Source organism: Semicossyphus pulcher, unplaced genomic scaffold (assembly GCF_022749685.1).
Source record: "Semicossyphus pulcher isolate SPU_LCO1_2020_fin unplaced genomic scaffold, fSemPul1.0.p SCAF_3, whole genome shotgun sequence".
Taxonomy (NCBI): Eukaryota; Metazoa; Chordata; class Actinopteri; order Labriformes; family Labridae; genus Semicossyphus; species Semicossyphus pulcher.
In genome coordinates this window covers 35,417,290-35,440,125 of record NW_027211704.1, presented here as the reverse complement: position 1 = coordinate 35,440,125, position 22,836 = coordinate 35,417,290, and the positions used below count along the sequence as shown (strand labels likewise).

Below are 22,836 nucleotides of genomic sequence, written 5' to 3'. Positions count from 1 at the left end.
AGAAAATCCAACAACTCTGAACAAAAGAGTTTCACTTTAGAAATCTGTGTTTGGGATGCTCGTCAGCAGACACCGGACCTCTGCGAGGCAGCGAGCTAAAACATTCGCTCAGTTTCTAAGTCATCGTTCTCTGGTTTTCACCAGGAGCAGTAAACATGTTTTTCTACATTCAATGAAAGCTTGTAAAGGTTGTCACAATGACTGTATATAAAGATGGATGACGCGTCTCCATCTATCCGTCTACGTCTATCGGTGGTTGGAGCCGCCGTAGCCACTTCTGTTTACCAAAACACACATTTAACTTACCTAAAAACAAGCGTCAAAGCTGCGTCACGTCGGCGTGTTCAACAGCAGAACAGCTTCTCGTGTTGGTCTGAAGCAGATATTCACGCTGATGGAAAGTTCAATGACTGTAGTGTTAGTGTTAGTTACGTCTCCTCTCGCTGTTCCTCCTCTACTCTGCTACTCGGGAACAGAACGCTGCAGGAGCCCCATTTGTCCACAGAGCTGTCAATCATGAGGCCACACCCTCTTTTTATAGCAGAGAACTAACTATAATGACAGAAACCATGTTTGACAAAAATGACGTGTATTTTGATTTTATAGTTTGACTCATGTCCCATCTGTTAACGTGGAGGAGGTGGGGTTTATGAGCTATACTGCAGCCAGTCAGCAGGGGGCGATGGAGAGGAGCTGTCATGTCGGCCATCTTTTTATACCGTCTGTGGTTGTACATGCAAACTTAGTCAGACTTTATGGTGTCTTTTGATGATGTAATGTTTAAACATGCAATTAAATTATGTGCAGGAAGCTTGAAGGTCAAACTTCTGCATAGTTTAGATTGTTTAATTATATTTGATGATATTAAACTAATCCGTAAATGCTTCAGTTTCAGCTCTCACTATTGGTTCATGGTTTGTACTTAACTCTTCTGTAAATATTCTGCTTTAATTCTGCACAAAGTCAACGGGAGGACACTAATCCTGTAAATGCACATCGTACCTGTGACACTGTGAGGTGAAAACCTGTCAGAGTTGAGATCCTCCTGACGTCCTGAGTTTGCTTCAGAAATGTTCAAACCAAACTCCATTAAAAAAAACAGTCATTTTGAAGTCGCGTTCTTGTCGTCTTGCAGACAGACCTGACAAAGCCTGAACTCCGACTCTTTACAGACCTGCATCCTGATGTAGTGATTTCAGCATCCTCTCAGCCTGTTTATTGTCATTACATCTCAGCCAAATGATCCGCTCATGTCGCTGTAGAAAGCCAGATTTCAGCCTGAGCAGTAATCTCTCTCTGGCGTGAGAAACGGCTGGCAGGAATTTTCTTCCATTTCCGTCTGAGCAGCTTAATAAGTCTCATCTTTGTTTTCCTGTGTGAGCCAGCTGTGTTACTAACAGAGGAGCCAAATCAAAGCTGCACTCTTCATTGTGATGAGAGATGGTAATTTCTCCCAGAGGAGTGAAATTAACCAACACCTCCAACTGTACAACGTCTTCACCCGGCTCCTCTCACAGCCTGATAATGAGCAGATAAACACCAGGGAGGACTGTTGTTTCAGCTGAGGCAGGCAGTACGGAGGTGGCAGGAGGATCCCAGGATTAGGAGGGAGGGTAATTGAATAACGTTCTCCCCAAACTCAGCATCCGCCGTCAAAGTGCCCCTGAGCAGGACGCAGAGCCTGCATGTTAAACAGACCTGCTCAGCGGGTTTGACTCAGCAGATCATCGTCCTCAAAGTTTCTCAGCCTCTTTCTGTCGTTCAGGACTCCTGTTGTCATGATCTGTCAGGAGACCTGAGTCATGTTTGTCCACAGCTGGTGATGAGCGCTCTGTTACTGTGGCCCAACAATGTCATCGCACGCCTGCAGCTGGAGTGTTAGTCAGCGTGTCAGCGTGATTCATGTGTTTCAAACACATTCAAATCCCAACTCTTCAAACAGCAGCTCAGAATATGACCAAGTTCACCTGTTAGGGGCAATGTTACACGTGTGGTAATGTGAGGAATAATACATTAGCAACTTCCTGTTACACTTTCAAAATAAAGCTCGCTGACTTCACGTTATGAGTTTTGGATGTGCATCAATAATTAACACTCGGTCCCTGACAGATGGTTTCAGTTTTGTTATGTTTGAACAAAGATCATAGTTTGTGCTAATGAGGGTGGCACGGTGGAGCAGTGGTTACTTCTGCCACCTCACAGCTAGAAGGTTCCTGGTTCAAGTCCCGGCTCGTAGAGGCCTTTCTGTGTGGAGTCTGCATGTTCTCCCCGTGCATGCGACGGTTGCCTCCGGGTACTCCGGCTTCCTCCCACAGTCCAAACACATGCTCGTTAGGTTCACAGGTGACTCTAAGGTGCCCGTAGGTGTGAATGTGAGCGTGAAAGGTCCCACCTAAATTAGCACGCTGACGCAGGTTTTTTAGACCCGGGAGGACCCACGAATAAATGCAGATTGTCTCTTTTCCCATTGCCAGTGAAGTATCCTCCTGTCGGTGTCTTTTCTGCTGCGTCACCGACTGACGGAGACGGGGTTAGTGAACAATAGTACGCACAAACGACATCTTACTCTTTGGTTAGCAGCATGGAGGCCAGTGAAGATGTTACGTGGTTAGGTCTTTATTGTCTCTATCACTCATTCAGTCTGTTTATCAAACTCAGCGCCGACACATCTGGAACGATGCTCGAGCGCTGCTTGGACGGAGACGGGCGGAATTTGTAGCTGTGCGTGTCACAGCACCGTGCCGGAAAGGGGGCGGAGATTAGCATGTTGACCTGGGTCGGGTGTTCCCATCAATGCCGATCGGAGCGGAGGTGATAATTACCCGGGTCTGCTGCAGAGTCATGTGACCCGGGTCTGAATGCAGATTGTAACCTTTCCCACTAATCAAAGAAGCCGTTTGTTTAGAGGGTGTTGGGGCTTATGTGTCAGCCCTGTGATTGACAGGCGATCAGTCCAGGTGTAACCCCGCCTCTCGCCTCCAGCCCCTCTGCGACCCTGAACAGGTCAGGTGATGTAGATAATGGATGGATGGAAGGTGCTAATGAACCGATGTAACTATTTAACTTTATTTAACGTGTGATCTGACATGTGGTCCTGAATCCAGCTGTGAAACAGCTTCATGTTGAAAGTCAGAGTTTCAGAATATGTATTCATGTGTTGGTGTTTTAGGTCAGGTCACACGCCTTCAGTGATGGCTGTTCCCTTTCCTCCCAATAATCTACTGGCATCGGTTTGAACACAGAGTGAGCACTGGGGAAGAAAACATGTCCCTGGATCACCTCTGTTAGCACTGGAGGAGACCAGAGGGCTGCTCTACGAAGCATCTTCAGCAAACACAGGCTCTCTTTGCTGAAGCTGCTCAACAAGCCTGAAGGCTCAGTCAGAGATAACAGGTATCATGAAGGTGGTTCTCGGCTGTCTCTGTTAACTCAGGCTTTCTGCTGAAGGCTCTGAGCGCGCTCGCAGAAAAGTTTGACTCGTCATTTGACTTCTTCTGCAAAAGGAGCGATCGCCGGCTGTGTGCTTCAGTCAGACTTCTGAATGCATGCAGGTCCCCGAGACGCGATGCATGCAGGTCCTGTAGATTACTGAAGCTGCACGTCCGAGTTCTGTGGCCTTTCTAACGCAACTTTCAGAAACGTATTCCCTCAACTCGGTATTTAATACAGTATATATATCGCTGAATGTTCTGAAGTGAAAGGACAGCACGTTAAAGCCCAAACTCTGAACATGACCTCTGTCTTTAAGCTCAACAGAGATAACCCTCTAGTCACGCTTCAGAGTCCCCCCCTCAGGCTTCTCAGTCAGGACTCACATCTGAACTCCTCCTCTGGAGTTCTGCAAGAACCAGGGACCGTTTTTATTCATGTTAGCGCACAGTTTATCTCCAAACACATCTGTTTTTATGTATCATAAAACTGTAAAAGAATGTAGTCAACAAGTATCAGAGTGAAATGTTCCTGTTAATGAAGCACAGCAGATCGGAAACATGAATACACTGGCACACATGTTGTTTGTGGCACAGCGAGGGTCCTGTGTGCACCGCAGAGAAACTCATTAAACAGCAGAAACAACATGAAGCGTATTAAAGTCTGTTAGAAATATGCTGAAAAGGCTTGTTGTTGTTCCAGTCAGTTTGTCACGCAGTACATCGCATTACTGTGCAGAAACAAGCCCAGACTGCTCATGTACAGTAAGCCAATTATTCCTGTCGTGATTCCCACAGTTGTGTGTGTCCTGGCTGAGCCGCGCTGCGAGAACAAACCAAGAACTGATTAAAAGTCACGGCGCTGTCTGCTGTCGTGACTTTATGCAACTGGGTCAGAGAGGAGCAGAGGAGGATGAGGAGAGAGATAAAGATGGAGGGAAGGAGAACGACACAGAGAGAGGAAAAGCCTGGGTGATCTGCACGCATCAGCTCGCTGCTCGCTGGAATCAGATGCAGCTCCGCTCTGACGTCCTCTTTGTGTTTCCACCTCATGCAGAGGAGCTGGGTTCTCCTGTAACGCGTGTGTGTCCTCGCGTGTGTCTTTGTGATTCAGCATCTGTTGTTTTTAGACCGCTCGCCTCGGGGCAGGGCCTGCTTACTAATAATACAGCTAATAATTATGGAGAGCAGCAAACAAAGGTAGTGGAGGAGAAGAGGGGAACAAATAAACGAGGCAGAGGAAGGAAGAAGGGAAGGAGAAAGGAAGGACAGAAGAGAGGAAGCAAGGACTGAGTGAGGGAACAAAATAAGGTTGTATCTTAGAGGTAAACTTCAATTAGGACAAAAACATTATTAACAGTTACAGTATTTTCCAAGCAGCATCCTCCAGGGCTGAAAACTTAAGCCTACTCTGAAGCGCTAAAAGCTGCAGTTCCTCTGGTGTCCACTTGAGGCTGTCTCCAGCAGTGAGTCAGTCCCCATAGAGCCCCATGTTAAAACTTTACATAAGAAATAAACCTGTTTACAGTTTGGTACAGGAAACTCCATCAGCTTGTCCATCTGTCTCCGCTGAGTGGCAGTTTCACTGTATCTAGCAAGTCACAGGTGGGCTGAGATCTGTCTCACTACAGCGCGATGAAGCCACAACAAACAGATGTTACTGAGATTTAATGACAATAAACAGGCTGAGAGGATGCTGAGAGAACTACATCAGGAGGCAGGTTTGTAAAGAGTCTGAGGTCATGCTTTGTCAGGTCTGTCTGCAGGACGATAAGAACACTGCTTTAAAATGACTGTTTTTTGAATGGAGTTTGGTTTGACGTTTGGAGGTCTGGATTCAAAGCAGATTTAGCTGCAGAGCTTTTACATTTCAAACCTTAGAGAGATGTGAGATAGTGTCGTGGATGCAAAGCTATTAGCTCACTCACCGAGTGCCGTGGTCGGAGTTCTGTCCGGTTCCGAAGGTAGAATAAGTTCTGGTGAGATGCCAGGGTCACGAAACCAAAAAGCAACAACATGCAGGCGATGGTGATCCGTTTTCATCCGTCCTACAATTTCATATACTGTGCCTTTCTTTGTGCACTATTTTCTCTCTTGAACAACCCAGTATCACTACGCCTGCTCCACTCCACTGCCAGCAAGTATTCATACAACTTAGTGTCCAAACATCCGAACTATCCCTTTAATGATTGCACACAGCTTTAACCTGAGGTCTGTTGACCTTCTGAGATAAAAAAGTACACTGTATACATCAAAACAAGTCATTTCTGTGGTATTAGTTACCTTTATGATATATTTACTGTGACAGAAGCCTGAGACTCCTGCAGCCTGAAACCTCCGCGTGCAGCCTCCACGCTGAGAGAGGACGTCGTGTGGACGTGTTTGAAGTCATCGTGGAGACAGAATTACCCTCTCATCAAGAAATCAGCCTCACTGATTTTATTACGCCATCAATTCTGTGTGTCAGAGCTTCGCACCCCACTTCCTGTCTCGCTCGTCCCCGCTCGCTCTCTCCTCCCTCATCTTCCTCTCCTCCTCCCTCTCCATGCAATGTTATCTTATTCCCTCTCTTCTTTTATTTATATATTTCCCCAGTATTAAAGTGATTTATCTTCTGTGTTACATTTCTACAGTTGCAAATTAATTATAGATCACAGGCGTCATCACATGGCTGTGCTCCATGGAGACGGTGTGTGTGTGTGTGTGTGTGTGTGTGTGTGTGTGCGTGTGTGTGTGTGTGTTCTCTATCATTGTCACCTGGTTCTCTGCAGTGGAATCATCCAGAAAATCAGGAACACCAGAACCAGTTGTTGCTGTCAAAGTCAAATGTAGCAGAACCACCTGCAGCTGAATTAACATGAGAACACAGAGAACACAGAGAACACAGAGAACACAGAGCACACAGAGCACAGTGCAGATGCGATCTCTAAAGGAACGTCTGAACTGTGACAGTTTCAAACATTTAAAGCAGACCTGCAGGAAAACGCTGGTTACATAATCCTCTTTAAATTAATCTAAAAAGCACAACAGACGGAAAATGCCAGAGCGGCCACAGAGCTTACACAAGAACGCTGTTTGCATAATCTTGTTTAAACTGTTGGACGTAAGAAACACGTACAGAGACCTGCGTCAGTATTCACCACAGAAAACTGGAACGGTTTGCGGTACGAGTAGTATCACCCAATCACACGTCGTGTCTGCTCCTCCGATGTGTCAGAAGCGTCGCTGAGCGGTGACGCGTGATCGCCTCTGACACGCAGACGCTCTCTGCAGACACACACACTCTGACGACGCTCGGACCACCCGACTGAAGCTTTATTGTTGTGTGGCTTGTTTTTGTCACTGCAGCTCTACCTGTAATCATAGGCTCACCTGTGCATGATGAATGCGTTCTCTGTGGCTCAGTGTGCGAGCGAGCTACAGGACTGAAATGTAAATGTGATTGCTCTCTCACACGCAGAGAGAACAATTGGCCCCGTGGTTTGAATAAAAAGCTTCATCAGTGGAGGAGAGCAGCAGCCTGTGTGTGAGATCGCTGTAATAAGTGTTCAGAGACGGTTTCAGCCGTCAGTCAGGAGCTTTTACTGTTTCTGTTTGTAACCACATGTGAGGGCAGAGACCATGAGCCCCGACATGAGCCCCGACATGACCCCCGACATGAGCCCCGACATGTCCACTTACAGGCATGTGACCTGCTGCAGACACTGAAGCAGGTACACGTCCAAAAGGTCCGATAACACTGATGTAAAACGTTCTGATTCAGCTGAGGGAAGGTGGAGCACTGTCTGCATGGTGTGGTTAACATAATAAATAAAAGCATCGTATCCAGAACATAACTGACATAAACTTTGGGGATCTGAAGCATTTGATGGTGTTGGCAGGCGTGGCATGATGAACGATCTGAAGCCTCACTGTGAGTTAGCACGTGATTCCGACAGAAACGTCCCAAGCAGAAAGTTTGAAACTCTCATCCATCATTTGTGAAACAGCAGGCGCCACGACAACACCTGTAAAAATACAAATCATTCTAATTATAAGCACACACGTCCCCATCGATGTGTCCTGACCATGGACTGTAGAAAAGATGGCCGACATGACAGCTCCCTAAAAGTGACGCTCAAACCTCTCTATCGCCCCCTGCTGGCTGGCTGCCGTTTCCCTTCTGATACGACTGAGACTTTGTTCACCGCTCCAGCACATCAAACAGGCCTCTCTCTTTTTATTTTAAACCCAAGCGACGCGAAATTTGTCAAACATTTATCAAAAACATTGGACAGCATGAAACAAGTATACAAACTGGATGATAGTGGTTTATACTTTAATATCCTGCAGCTGTTTGTTCCTCTGAGGCGTACACCAAAGACATTTAACACCAGCACGGCAGACTCTCCCGCTTCAGAAACAAACAGCATGAATAAACATTAGCTTTTGTCACACACTTCACCTGAACCTCTCTCTGAGTTAGGACTCATAACAGGAAGAATCATGCAGACGACAGCTTTGGCACAGAGTGAATGTTGGCTCTGAGTATCAGCAGCTCAATTATGCATCGCTGAGACAGGAAGTGAAAGGATTCTGTCATCCTGTCAGCCTCGGTTTGACATCACCGCCCACATCTGTGCCGACCGCTTCACAACACCTGAGAGGAGTCATAGCACTCATCTGTTGTTTTGTTAGTCTGTGAACAAAAAGCAGCGTGGTGTCAGGACTAAATATTCAGTTTGATGATTCAAACCCACTTTTCACAAGGTTACTTTGAGCACGTCTGCAGCACCTGATGGAGTTCTTCTTCTTCGGGTCTTTTTCAGATCTATCAGTACGACACAAACACTTATCTCCACCTTTGAAACGTGTTTTTGTTGACAGCGAGGAAGCTGCAGCAGAGACATCATTTCCCAACATGTCTCATAACTTTTTTGACATGACAATTAAGTAATGGGCTGTCAACATGCTAACCTGCTATTAGCGCCTCTTTCTTGTCATAGTTGTCCCACCTGAGACAGCAGCACAGTGAGGAGGAAGAGGAGGAGGAGGAGGAGGAGGAGGAGGAGCGTGAGAGGAGGACACAACAAACACTCAAAGAAGAGGGGATACAAGTTTCTGTTTGTGTAAAAGTTAAATTACAAACATCATATCAGACTGACTGACAGACATGCTAGCAGCTCTGTGAGGCTGTACTGAGGGTTAGCTAACATGCATGTTACAGGCTAACATTAGTTAACTAGCAGTAAACGCTGCATTTCTGTGAGCTAAACAGTGACTGCAACATGCTAGCATCTTCGCACTGACAACATATACATTTTAGCCGGCATTACCTTGACAATTTTTACTATCTTGATTTAGTGTGTAAGCATGCTAGCATCAGCTAATCAGAAGTAAACACAGCTGTGTCTTAATGCTAACAAAGACATGCAATCATGCTACAAAATGGCACTGAAAACATTTTAAAGTCGAGCTGAAATAGCATTTCGAGAGTATCTACCTTCCGTATCGTGACGTATTTCCAAGTGAAACAGGACGTGCAGGCGGGACATATCATTAGAGGGATTTGATTTGATGGTTGAGAAGTGGGCGTAGACAGACGTTCTCCACAGCGCAGCAGCTAGCTAACTGACCGAGTGTTCTTGGTGCTCTGCGGCTAAATGTTGCAGATTGATTGGTTGAAATTGTTTGGTGCTAACTTACGTAAGCACGCGGGAAATGTAGTTTTACCAGAAGAAAAAATGATCAGATTTTGATCTAAGAATACGAAGAAATTGATTTTCTGTGTTTTTTTGGCCCATATTGTCAAACAGATGCACGATGTTACCGGGGATGTGATCTAAAAGGATTAAAATTTTCATTTCACCTCGACTTTAATGTTGAGCAAGTATGTTTACCTTTTCAACATCTTAGTCGAGTGTAAACACAGCATTACTCGCTACAACTGCTTGCTAACGTGCTCAAATCACCACGCTAACATGCTGACGTTGGGAAGGGTTTACAATCGATTTGTAGGTTTTTTTACAACTTACTTTTTGCATTGTAGCATGCTAACATGCGCGCTAATTAGAAGTTTACACAGGGGTGGTTTGAGCTAAATGCCAAAATGAGCATGCTAACATATCACAGTGACAAGCTAACATGCTAATGTTTAGCAGGTATAATGTTTATCGTGTTCACCATGTTATACTAGAGTGTACACATGCTAACAGAAGCTAATTACAGTTGTCGTTAAGTCATGTCAGCACTTCTGCAGGTATTTGGTGAAACACCTGATGATGGCGCTACATGAACAGTCAGAGGAACGAGGTGTCCAACAGATTATTGACAGCCCTTTTGTATTCCCAGTTTTCCTTTGAATTTACTTTATTTCAGTCAGACAGGAAAGAATAAGATATTAAACTCGACAGGAACTCATCTCAACGTTTTCACAGCTACACCCAGCAAAGAGCTAAAGTGCACAGACGTATGTGGAGCATGTTTGTGTTCCCGCACTTTGTATGTCAGTTAGAGCGGTTTGTTTTTAAAGGTGAAAGTTCAGCAGGTTGAAAATCAAAGTAATGTGTTTGTAAGTATTGTATTTTGCGTTGTAGACTTCAGGACATCAGTACGTAAGAAAAAGAGTTCAGAACCAGTAATGATGGATTTGATCAGGAGAGAAGGAGAGAGGACACAAGGAGATGAGGAGGGTCAGGGAAATTACATGAGGACGCAAAGTTGGAGACATGCAGACGAGGAGGAGGAGGAGGAGGAGGAGGAGGTGGGGGGGGAGGCGACATTTTGACTGGTTATTAGTGCTGGGGGGCTTTGTGTCAGAGCCGCTCTGGATTCGACATCCTCTGACACATCATATTTCCTCACCTTTTAATTGGACTGTCACGCCTCGGACCACCCGGCCTCCGGCAGGCGCGGGGGCCGTGATGCGGCCCTGCTGGACGGGTGCCCGCCTGCGTCACCTCGCACCATTTCCACAGGTTGCTGCACAGAGAAAGAGAATCACGGCAGGAGAATATAGAAACAACACATCTCACGTCGGCTTCACGCCACAAAGTCGAGGTGGCTGAAGGGATGATGATTATTTTAAAGATGTGATAATCTGACGTGTTGAGTCAGGCGGTCACAGAAACATCCAGAAACACGTCAGCACAGACGCGACCTGCTAATAATGTTCTTCCTTTATCCACACACGACCCCGTGACCTCATATGTGGACGTGTTGTCCCCGTCTGTTAACACTTTTCTGTGCTGTTTAACTGTAGCAAAATAACAACACAGTCATCCGTGGAAAAACTAGTTTCTGAGACGAAACCTCATTAAAACATCAAATTTCATGTTCACACATGTTTAGTAACATTTGTAATCTATCAAGCTGCTATGATGCAAATGAGGTTTTATTAGGCCTGCACAGTTCATCAAATATTCATCATGATCTTACCACGATTAAATAAACATGATTGACATGATATTGACGTTTAAAACTCACAGCAACAACAACAGAGACGGTCGGAGAAACTAAAGTCAGACGAAGAGCAGGTCCCCCGAAGCGGCTCGTCAGCGCTTGTTCAGAGGTGTTTCAGTTTTAGGGCGAGTGTTTTCAGTTTCATCCGAAGTAGAAATAATGTAATGAATCCCCCCCAGAGAAGGAGTTTGCTTTCAGATGATGTTGGCTGATATGTATTCAGAAGTATCAAACGCTCCAACATTTTCTGATCTGAGATCCATCAAACTGCTTTAATTAAAGTGTTAGTTTATATTTCACTTATATTCTGAATAAAACACTTTTTCAGGCTTTTCTTTCCTTAGACGCAATAAAAACTGTGACACAGAAAAGAGCAACAAAAATACATGAGTGAATCCAGTGTGCCCTGTGAGCTGCACATAATGATTAAAAACAGCACCTACATGTTCTATTGGTCTCTTTAAAGAACACTGTCGCTCGTTAAACACACTCACACACCCACATCAGTGCGCTGACCTCCTGTTCTACAAGCAAACATGGGAATGACAAATTTAAATAAAAGCTTCATTAAACATTCTCCCTGCATGGCACCTGCTGCAGATGTGACGTTTAGAGCCCTCGTTAATGTTTTGCTGTAAAGCTGGACTTAATAATGGTGAATTATTCTTCTCCACCATCTGGCAGGCTGATAAGTCATGCATCAGAAGCAGCGGGGAGGAGACCTGATTAAAAAACGCTGCTATAAGGGAACTAATGTGTAAATTTGTTTGACATTTATGTTGGAGAACGGCTCGCTGTGAACGCTCTGACTTTCATGTCCTTCTGTGATGTCTGACATGTGGACTGACAGAGAGTAGAAAAAACTCTCCATGTACATGTGCAGGATTTAGTGGCTGACAAGAGGTAACACAGCTCCATTTGGATTGACTGTCCTGTAGAGTGAAACAGGCTGTAATGGCTGCAACATAATCAAACCGCGTCCTCTGAAAGTTCTTCAGCTCCGTCTGACTTTTTCTGGTCTGCATGGTCAGATAAGATCAATCGGAGCGCTCTCTGCAGCAGCAAACAGGAAGCAGCAAACCGGGTACCGAGAACATGGAGGGACTCTGAGGAGGGCTGCTGTCACCGTGTACGAACTGAAGGAGACGCCAGAGTAGGATGCTCGCTTCCTGTTAGCACACGGTGTTAAGTTCAGATGCTAATTAGCTTAATTAATGCTAGCCCAGCTAACGTTTGCACGGTTAACACAAAGCACATCACGCGCAGATGTTTCTGTTTCTGCTGCATTGTTTGTTTCTCTTCTTGTAAATTTCCACCAGGTGCATGATGGGAAATAGTGTCAACAGGAAGCTAGCTGTAGTCTGTAAATAGTGACCCTGCAAATCCTGCAACTCTCAAATGTCTTTAAATGTGAGAAGACTTTGTGAGCGGCTTTAGTTGATAAGATGTTGGTACACTCGTCTGAGCTGCGTGGAGAACATTTCGCCCTCAGCTTTACCTGACAGAAAAAAGCCTTCACATTGACCCAGGGCTTAAAAAGATAGCTTTCCTTTGAGTTAATTATTTAAAGGTTAAAGTCTCCCGAAGGACACGAGAGCTGTGCAGTGAGAAATAAAACAGCATGCAGCTCTGTGTGGTAAAGAGGCAGCATTATCAATCAGAACATGTTATAAAACACATGATCATAAACTCACAGTGTGACGACATGAACATACACTGCTAATGCAGCAGACTGACAGAGATCATCAACACAAAGACAGACTCACTGTGTGCAGCTGCAGTCATCAGAACCACATGTGGTCACATTTTATAGCAGCTACACCCTTTGTGTGCTCGTACAGTCTCTGCACAGCAGCGGCCCTGATGAGACCATCAGCCTGCATATGTGATGCTTTCACACTGCAGGACTCCTCACACAGCTGCAGAGGCCTTTTACTCCACCAGCGAGGTGATATCTTCACCTCGCCTGCAGGAAGCTGCTGATGTTTCATCATCACTGTAACTGCGTTCATCACTGATTACGACTGTGGATTAACACACTACATACTGTGAGAGAGATTGCATGTAAACTTTTTACTGTTTTTCTTGTTTCAGCTACTTTAAAGTCTCCAGTAAAGCCTGATGAAGTTAGCAGGCAGCTATCACTGGAGTGCTGTGATACTGAAGCTGAGAAACATGAGGATTCTCAGGCAGCTTCTGCAGTTATAAGGACGGCCCTTATTCATAACAGACATAAGAGACATGGGGCGGCTGTGGCTCAGTGGAAGAGTCGGTCGTCTTTCAATCGGAAGGTCGGAGGTTCGATCCCCAGCTCCGTCAGGCAACATGTCGAAGTGCCCTTGGGCAAGACACTGAACCCCAAATTGCTCCCGGTGGCATAGCCAACGGGTATGAATGTGATATCTGATTGACAGTTGGGCACTTTACGTAGCAGCCTCTGCCATCAGTGTGTGAATGGGTGAATGTGATATGTAGTGTAAAAGCAGCTTTGAGTGGTCGCAAAGACTAGAAAAGCGCTATATAAGTACAGTCCATTTACCATAAGAGACAGTCCTACCATCTCAGAGTGTATCGACCCCCCCCCGCCCCGAGGCCCACACTTTGGAGATGCCACAGATACGACCAAGATGTGCGGCTATGTATCGGCAAGTACGGCAGTCTCTGCACAAATCCAATAACAAAGTATATAAACAGGCTCCAGAATCCACCGTGCTTCATCTTCTCCTGAATAGTGCCCGACACAGCAATGATTTATATTACAGCTGCCACCAGTAACTGCTGTTAGAGAGCAGCAGAGAGCAGCTGCCTTCAGCAAACAGCAGCGCAGCGTTAGCAGAACATGTAGCATACGTCAAAGCTAGCATGTCAACAAGCATGTTTTCAAATCACAACTTGAAAGCTGTAATCAGTTTTAAGCTACGATCATTCAAACATGAAATAAAACTAATTCATGTTAATAATCAGAGTTTCACCGAGGCAGGGCCGAGCTGCTGCCGGCGTTAGCTTAGCTTGATTCTAGGAGTCCTGCAGTGTAGTGACTCTTGAAAGATCAAAACTAAGTTTGTAAAGAAGCTCCTTTTCTAACCGTTTGTATGGTGAGGACATGCAGAACAAATGTTTCTGAGCTGAGCTCAGAGCTACGACGGCTTCTACGGAGGAGAAGAGAAACACTCCAAGAAGGAAACAGAAAACTCTGAGATTAAAGTGCTAAATTTACGAGAAACAAAAAGTAGGTTGGGGTTCACGGCCCCCTCCCTCTGATTCACCTGTGTCTCTGCCCTGTTGGCTCTGCTGCTCACACAGGCGTGCATGGCACCGAGCTCGGAGCTCATCGAGGAGAAAGACTGAGCGACCCTCTGCTGCAGAAACACGTTTCTATGCTCCCCGTTTGCCCCAGGGGTTACCATCACACAGGACAGTTACCCTACCACCTCATGACGGAGACTAACAGGAAACAAACCTGCATTACAGACAGAACATATAGAAAACTACTTTAAATCAATTTGGCTTTACAGTTCTAACCTTTATTCAAGATCCGACAGCACAGCTGGTCCTGAAGGAGACGAGACGACGGCTTTACAAACAGAATAATGACAAAATGCAAAAACTAGCTGTTTCTGTCTTTTGGCAAATTTACGACTTTAATCTCAGAATATTTCTCTTCTCCTCCGACTCCATTATTTCTTTATTTCTACAATGGCCCTAATACACTGCAGAGGGGCTTTCTGTATGTAAAATACTGTATATAGAGAGTACACATAGCCACTCTTCAGACACCCATTGGTTTGTGGACTGCTGTTTAAGTGTCCATCGCCGTTAGTTATCAGCCAATGCTTCTGTCAGCTTTAATAACAAGGTGCATCTTTAAATCAGTAACTGTGACACTAATTAGGAAACACATTTTGGCAAACAAAATCTTTAAACAGGATGTACTTACCGTACAAATAAACAGACTCCTCAGAGTGTCTTTTAGTGCAACCCAACACTGAGGACCTGTCAATCACAGGTAGCCCTGCCTAACTCCTCCCCTCTCCCTGGTCTGTGTGACTCTAACTGGGAGCATCAGTGACTAAATGAACATCATGCTGTGTTGAAGAAGACTTGAGACTAGAGACTGAGACCATAAACTCATCAGGAACATGTTTACTGAGGGAATACATCAGGAGAGGAGGAGGAGCATTTTCTCATAGACTTCTATAGGATCAGACTTCTTTTACAACCAGTGGAGGCACCCCCTGCTGGAGAAAGAATGGCTTCATTTTTCGACCCTGGCTGCTACGTCCTCATAAACAGTCTGTGACCTCAGCAGAAGTTAGACGCTCGGATGGATCTGAAATGTTTCATGTTTTAATCCATAAAGTGAAAAGCTTTCACAGTTTTTCGGGGGGTCATAAACGAGAACGAGTGCTGACGTTTCCTCCCGGTCCGGCCTCTCCCTGTTGACCTCTCTGGTCTCTGGCTGCTGTGTGGGCTGTTTGCCGACTGACCGAGCCTTCACCACAGATGATCTCACGGACTGCAGCGCTGAGAGGCAGCAGTCAGAGGGTGGATGAATAATTCAGCTCTGGTGGGCTCTGTGGTCAGAGGGACACCGACGGTCCGCATATAGAGGAGCCCTCAGTGGGCCGTCGGCAGACTGAGGTAGACCAGCAGATCAGATCTGACGTCCAGGACACAAATACAACCACCGAGCTTTTTAAGGACACAGTCTCATGATGTACTGAACATATGTGTGACCAGGACCTGAGAGGTCCAAGGTTCAGACAGAACCACAAAACTGTCTCAGTTCTGCAGCTTTATTTGTTCTGTCTGCGATCTGAGATGTTTCATGAACGAGTCGTTCAAAAAGAACTTTTTAGTCAACTGAATGATCCGTTCGATTTCATGCATTGATTCGTTCCTGCCATTCGTTCACTTCTCTCTGACTCTGCTGGCGGCTTCCTGATCCCTTCTTCCTTTGAGAAAACCAGACTGATTGATGTTAGCACGCGCCAACAGCCTTTGGGAGGAGGGCTGTATGGATCAAATGACCATGTCATTGGTTGAACTACGGAACCTATCACTTGACCGAATCTCTCTCTCTCTCTCTCTCTCTCCAACTCATTCACTCGTCCACTGAACCCGATTACGACGACCTGTGACAGGTGAACACAAACGTATTAAGACATTATAATGTCAGAAGGTTTTGTAATGGAGAAGTTGGGCCTGTTATATCGGGATGATATTATGACCAGTGAATGCAACAGGAGCTGTCATCGTTCATGAACAGGTGAGAGGAAGGAGTGAGTGAGATTGTCCCTGAACGACTCGCTGAACGAGTCTCATGAACTAACCTTGCAGCTGAACGAGAGCTGAACGAGTCACTGCAGAGACACATAACTGCCGTCTCTGGTCAGATTGTTCTCTTCCTGTTTGGGCTGAGTGTGTCGCTTCTTTGTGTTTTGCTGTGAGACAAACAAGTTTGGAAAAGTGCTGCTCTGTAAACAACACTTGAACTTCTCATCATTGTTGTCCCAGATGGCTCCCTTCAGCTGATCCTCTGGAGCCGCTAAAAGGAGGATTCTTTACTGGGCGTCGTGGGCGAGAGAATTTGAGTCGGTTTTAATCTTGAAAGAGCCAAATGTTCACCCCGAAGCGATGAACAAAAAAAGGCTCTGGAACGATCCAGGCTGCAGCAGGAGAAAACGATGACCCCGAATAAACCGCTGACTCTGAAGGAAGTCAAACAAACTGTTTTATAGTGATGTAAACGTGAGAGAGAGTAGATGTCTCCTGTGTTCATCCTGCAGCAGTGAAACAGGCTGTGATGGCTGCAACATAATCCTTGATGGGTCAAAGGTCGTCCACTAAAAGTTCTTGTTGTTTCCACTGACAGGCTCAGATTGTTCTTCTAAGTGTGTGACAACATGACAGAAAGGATCCCTGCAGAGATAGACCTTTTTGTTACAGAGGAAGATGATTGGTTTGTTTACATCGCTCTCTGCAAACACACCAGACTCCATTCATAAAAACACTGATTTTAGCTCTACTTTCCATCTCAGGAAGGTACTGAACTAAATGGACCGTAGAAAAAGTTTGATGGAGTAAACACCTGCTCAGGTACTATGAGGTTTGCTGGATGTAGAAATTCATGAGACTCTCATCTTTAACATCATTTTTGTGATGTATATGTATTATTACAGCTAACAGGAGATGTTGCAGATCAGTAATCCATCAGGTTCATGACTGATTTCTAAAACATGTAAACTTGTATTTAAACATCGTATTCGTAAGAGCTGCGATGAATAACACCGTAACGTGAGAAACTCAACACGTTCCCAGCAGAGTGCTTCATCAGTGCAGGACTGCTCTGCAACTTTACTCATCAGATATCTCAGAGACTCTGTGGAACAACTCGGAGGGTGGAGACCATGTCACCAGGAGGATTACTTGTGCTTCAAGTGGTACAAACACGGAGGAGCGTTCGTCGAGGTTCACAGGGGGAGAGCGTGCAGCCGGGCGAGGATCCACTTAAAGCCGGGACAGAAGAGAGAATTGATTGAGTGGGACTGAGCGCGTGCAGTGGGTGAGCTCTGGAGCCCTGGCATTTAGTGTGTGTGCTCGTGTGTGCGCTGTTTGTCGATGTCCCTCTGTGTGTCTCAGAGCTGTCGATGTGAAAGGCTGAACTGGTGTGAGTTGTTCTGAGTCGAGGAGGTCAAAGGTTCAAACCCCCCAAAAGCCTGAAAACACACATGAAAATAACCACGTCGTTCTTTTTTTAATTGGTTACATTTTTAGAGTCATTCTTCTTCTTTTAGATTTTTTTCAGGATTTTTTTGAGTGTGAAGCATTTTGGTCGTCCTGTCAAAGATTCATCTAAATAAAGTTGTGTTAATCTGGACTCACATACGCTGATCTCCCTTCAGGAGGTTGCGATGCGTTCCCATGAATTTGCACCAAATCAAGCAACTTTTCTGTAAGTTTGAGCAATCATCGTGATTCCCCAGGCGTGTGAAATCATTCAAGTCACCAAACTCACTTCTTTGATATTCAAATATTGATCCCCTGAGCTCTGTGATGTCATCTGTGACATTAACATCTCTGAACGCTGCATGTTGAGGGGAGCGGCAGCTTACAGGTTAAAACGTGCAACCCGTTTTTAGAGGTTCAGTCGTCAATGCAGCGGCTCCGGGTTCAACTCTGACAACATCGTCTCTCTTTCAGGAGCTTCCGAACCATGATAACAAATCTTCTTCTGATTATGTATCCATGTTTATGTGTTGAGAACTGTTAGCCGTTCACTTAGCCACCTCCTGATGCCTTGTGTTCAGTCTGTTGACCAACCAGAGGCCGTGTTACTGACTTTCCACCAACCAGAGGCTGTGTTACTGATGTGTGTGATGTACAGTGAGATAGTGACCCTCTGTCTCTCATCAGTGCTTCTGTTCAGCTGCAGCACAAGTAACGAGTAGAACAGTGTGAATATAATAAGATGTAGATTCTCCAGCATTTAATGTGCTTTAGTTTCCTTTTGTTTTTACACATATTTCTTTTGACATCTTGACACTGACATCAACAGGAAGTGGTGTCAGAAGACAAACAGCTCGCTCAGCCAATAGATGCTTTATTAGAGTGTTTTGCCTCGATCCCACAGGATCCGTCTCCGGCGCGTTCCGTCTGCGCCGCGGTTCCGGTCCGTCAGATGGCGTGAGCCCTCGCCCACAGGAAGCGTGTCTGATCCGCAGCGCAGCGGAGCGCTGGCCCAAGCAGCTGGATTCACAAGATCACAAGATCGCAGGAGAACTGGGAAAACGTACGATAACATCGACGTTGAACAGAGCAACACACAGACAGCAGTTCAGTCTGCCCCTCCGACGTTGATCATCTGCTCATCTGGAGATCATTCTGTATTTTTGTGCTTCTACTGTGGCTGAGGACTCTTCTGAGTCTGTGCCGGTCTGTACACGGTGTTTTATTTTGAAATGACCGCATGCTGTGGCATCCTGTTTGGAACGATCTGCTCTGTTCAGCTTGACGCGTGCTTGAAGCGGCCTCCGTCAAAAAATAGATCCGGAGACGGACCGCGGCGCGTGCTGTGGAGTCACACTCGTTGACTCGAATGGGCTCGATCGACTCCGGAGGTCGCGGCGCACGCGGAACGCACCGGAGACGGATCCTGTGGAATCTGAGGGTTGGTCGCTCACAGTGGATGTGTGACGTGTTACACAGAAAAAAAGCCTCCAAACATCCAAACTTGCATTGAAACTTTTAAAAAAGCTGCTGTGAAATCGTTTCAGCTGCAACAATCAGAGAAAGCTGTGAGATCCTGGAGGGACTGAACGCTTGATTATTCTTTGACTCTTAACGGGCAGAACGAACGCTTCCTGGAGTTTTACTTTCTGTGAAATAGGAAAAAAAAGAAAACCATTACATTTAAAAGAACACTGTAAAACAAACTATTTAAATAACTTTTCAAACCATTATGTTTTCTTCCTCTCTCTCTCTCTCTCTGCGGATGTCTCTCGCCCTCTGCGTGTCTGATAAATGGAGCTGCAGATTTTACATTTCAGTCGTTTCCTGCTGCAGCGTTCAGCCTGATGAACCAGCTGCAGAGCTCTGTGCCTCCAAACAGCAACACCTCCAAATACATAAAACATGAGAACAAACCTGCAATCCTCATTTTGCTGTTTTTCTTCCATTTAAATGGAGCAAACATCTGCGTGTTTTCAGTGATTCAAGACAAATGTGACTTTTAGAGGCTGAAAAGGGCTGCAGATGTTCAGCAAACATCTCACTTTGTGCAGCAACAGCGAGTAAACTGACATTAATAGCAGAGAGATCAATGCTAATGTGTTTTTTAAAGTTGAAATCGTACTTCCTGCGTGTTCCTCTCACTGACAGGTCCAACAGCTGCAGCAGGAGAGGACGGATTCACAAACTGTTGATTGAGTCTGAATCTGTTTGTGTCTGACTGTACGAGTGATGCTGCTCACATGCATCCAGTGTACGCACAGCTCTATACGTCTGATCTGCACTTTATGCACATGATTAAACCTGATCTCAATGAAATAAAACATTCACGCTCAGTGCAGTGTTTTCCTAAATCCCCCCCCCCCGGATATCAACAAAGGATTATCTCAACAGGTTTATTATTGACGGGAGGGAGAGGGAGACGAGACGGGGATTTTTTTAATTACCAGACTTTGTTGTTGGACGCCGCTGGAGCAGAGTGCCTCTGCTGTACCTCTGACTGCTGAGCATCATCGTCATCGACAGATAGCTCTGCTAAAGTAACCGCTGCTGGAGGTAGCTTCATGCAGCATGTTCTTCCATCTGCTGCCTGTTTCTGTTGTTGCATTTGTTTTGGACTTTTGCACGTGTTTCTGGATTTGCAGCCTGTTTCTTCTAATGGAAATCGTTTGAGCCGTTGCGGCGCGATATCCCTTGTCAGCCACCGTACACAAGAGACGATAAAATCAGACAGCGGACAGAAGCCCCCTCAGCAGATATCCTGCTGAAGAGAACCTGACAGATTCAGATTTTTGACCAGGTACTGCTTCATGCAGTGTTTTTACTGACTCGGCTTGTTGACGGTGAAAACAGAAGGAATCCTCTTGATAACAAGCTGAACTCATAGAATCAATTATAATGTACGTGCTGTGTTTCTGTAAATGTGTTCACTGAGAGTTAAGTTGTTACTCAGCTGACAGCAGGCGCAGGACGGACATGCAGACTCTGCCTCTGTCTCATCTCTCGCTCTACGTGTCAGACGTCAGGTCTTAAATATCAAACATGTGAGAGAGCATCGGATCAGGTGTTCAAATGTGTAAACCGCTCACATTCACAGGTGATTTATGCCGACCATTGACGCTGCGAGCTCGAGTCCTGCTCACAGTGTCAGGGTTTGTAGAGTCGACCATCCGTAGAATCAGGATTTCTTACACAGCACCTTATCGTAGACAAGGGCGAGATTTCAAGGAAGCAGTTAGCCATTTTCTCTCCCTCTCCTCCACACGTACACACACACACACACACACACACATAACTGAAAAGTGGGGCCTGCCAGCTACTGCTAATGACTCCTGCTGCGCTCCAATCCTCCAGACCCCACTGTCGATTACGCTCAGAGAGAGAGAGAGAGAGAGAGAGAGAGAGACAGAGGGAGAGGAGATGGATGATTGGCAGTGTGTGTGTGTGTGTGTGTGTGTGTGTGTGTGTGTGTGTGTGCGTGCGTGTGAGGCTGAAGTGTCCAATCAATAATGTGACAAAGGAAGTGATGTAATGTTGTCGATGTGGTGGAGAATACACAAATTACATGAAAGGGGTAGCACAAAGCCGTTAGTGTCCCCAGAGGCAGCTGGTAGGAGTCTGAGTAATGTCCTCAAGTGATGTCACTCGAGTCAGCGTCAGTTGGCCTGGAAACTAAAAGTCTGATATAAAACAAATGTGACAAGACGTCTGTAGCTGCCTTTTCATCTCCGCTGCAAGCTACATCAGCCAGATCTCCAATCAAACTTTCTGTTAGTGTTGCATTGTGGGTAATGTAGGCACCTGATTTGACAAAGAATAAGAATTTGTGGAAGATTTATCGCAAAATCTCTGAGGGGAACAAACAGACGTTACATCGCTCTCTGCAAACACACCAGACTCCATTTACAAAAGCAGTATTTTTACCTCACAGAACACCGGAGTTGCTGCTGCCTCGATTGATATGTTTTAAATTGTAATTGAGTCAACCTAAATATTGTGTTATATCCAAACTCACCGTTTAAATCAAAAAAGTTACACAACGAAACAAACACACTAACCCATCGCGGCAGCAGCAGAGCAGCAGCTCCTGTTCTGTGAGCTTAAATCAGTGTTTTTCTGAATGGAGTCTGGTGTGTGTGCAGAGAGCGATGTAACGTCTGTGTGTGGTTAAAACAATCATCTTCCTCTGTAACAAAAAGGTCTATCTCTGTAGGGATCCTTTCTGTCATGTTGTCACACACTTAGAATAACAATCTGAGCCTGTCAGTGGAAACAACAACAACTTTTAGTGGACGACCTTTGACCCATCAAGGATTATGTTGCAGCCATTACAGCCTGTTTCACTGCTGCAGGATGAACACATGTTCTGGACTGTTAGGATTTGCTGCTTCTCTTTGTCTAATGTGACAGTAAACTAAATATTTTTAGGCGTTTGACTGTCTATCAGGAAAATATGAGGCATTTGATGGCGTCACGTGGGGCTTTGGGCTTTCCTTTTTTTATTTTTATTTTCATTAGAATGATTAAAATGACTAATGACTGATGAAATACAAGCTTGATACGTCACACTGAGATGAGGATACAGTGTGAAGTGATAAAGACAGAAATATCCACAAACAGCTCCCCAACCGCAGGCATGTACGTGCCATGTGGTACTGCAGCTTCAACTATTACAGGAGGGATGGTGTCCAATAAAGACCAGAAAGGGCCAAAAGCAGACATCGAGCCCTGAAGGTAGCACCCAGCCACAGCGGGGGACGACCCTCCACAGCAGATCTGTGGGAATATTCTGCCATGAAATAACGGAGGAAGAGGAGTCAGAGACGATGAGGTGAAGCAGGAAAGCGTACAGTGTTCAGCCCAAGGCAACACACCGCAGCACAGACCATCTCTAATGTACACCGCCTCTAACACACAGCTATTCCCAGAGGACAATTTAAAAGAGGGGGAGGAGGGGGAGACACACAGAAAGATAGGATTGAGCCCAGAGCAGCGTTATTCCTCACTGATTCACTGCAGCTGTCCATCACCTCCCCCCACATCCCTCCATCCTCTCTCCCTTTCTCTCCTCTCGGTTTTATCTCTAACAGACTCATGCTAAGGCTCATTAATTCTCTCCAGGTCTCTAAGCAGCACAGGAGCAGTTAAACAGCACCTTATATCACATTTACATGCAGGTTTCTTCTTCTCTCTGCCATTAAATGTTCTCTCAAGACTCAATTTGTTTGCTATCTATCTA

At 45.5% G+C, this 22,836-nt stretch overlaps 1 protein-coding gene across 1 annotated transcript in view; it reads left to right on the top strand.

Annotated features, from left to right (window-relative positions):
* grm7 (glutamate metabotropic receptor 7) overlaps positions 1–22,836 on the top strand; it is a 269,504-nt gene that overhangs the window by 23,902 nt on the left and 222,766 nt on the right. The window lies entirely within an intron of this gene.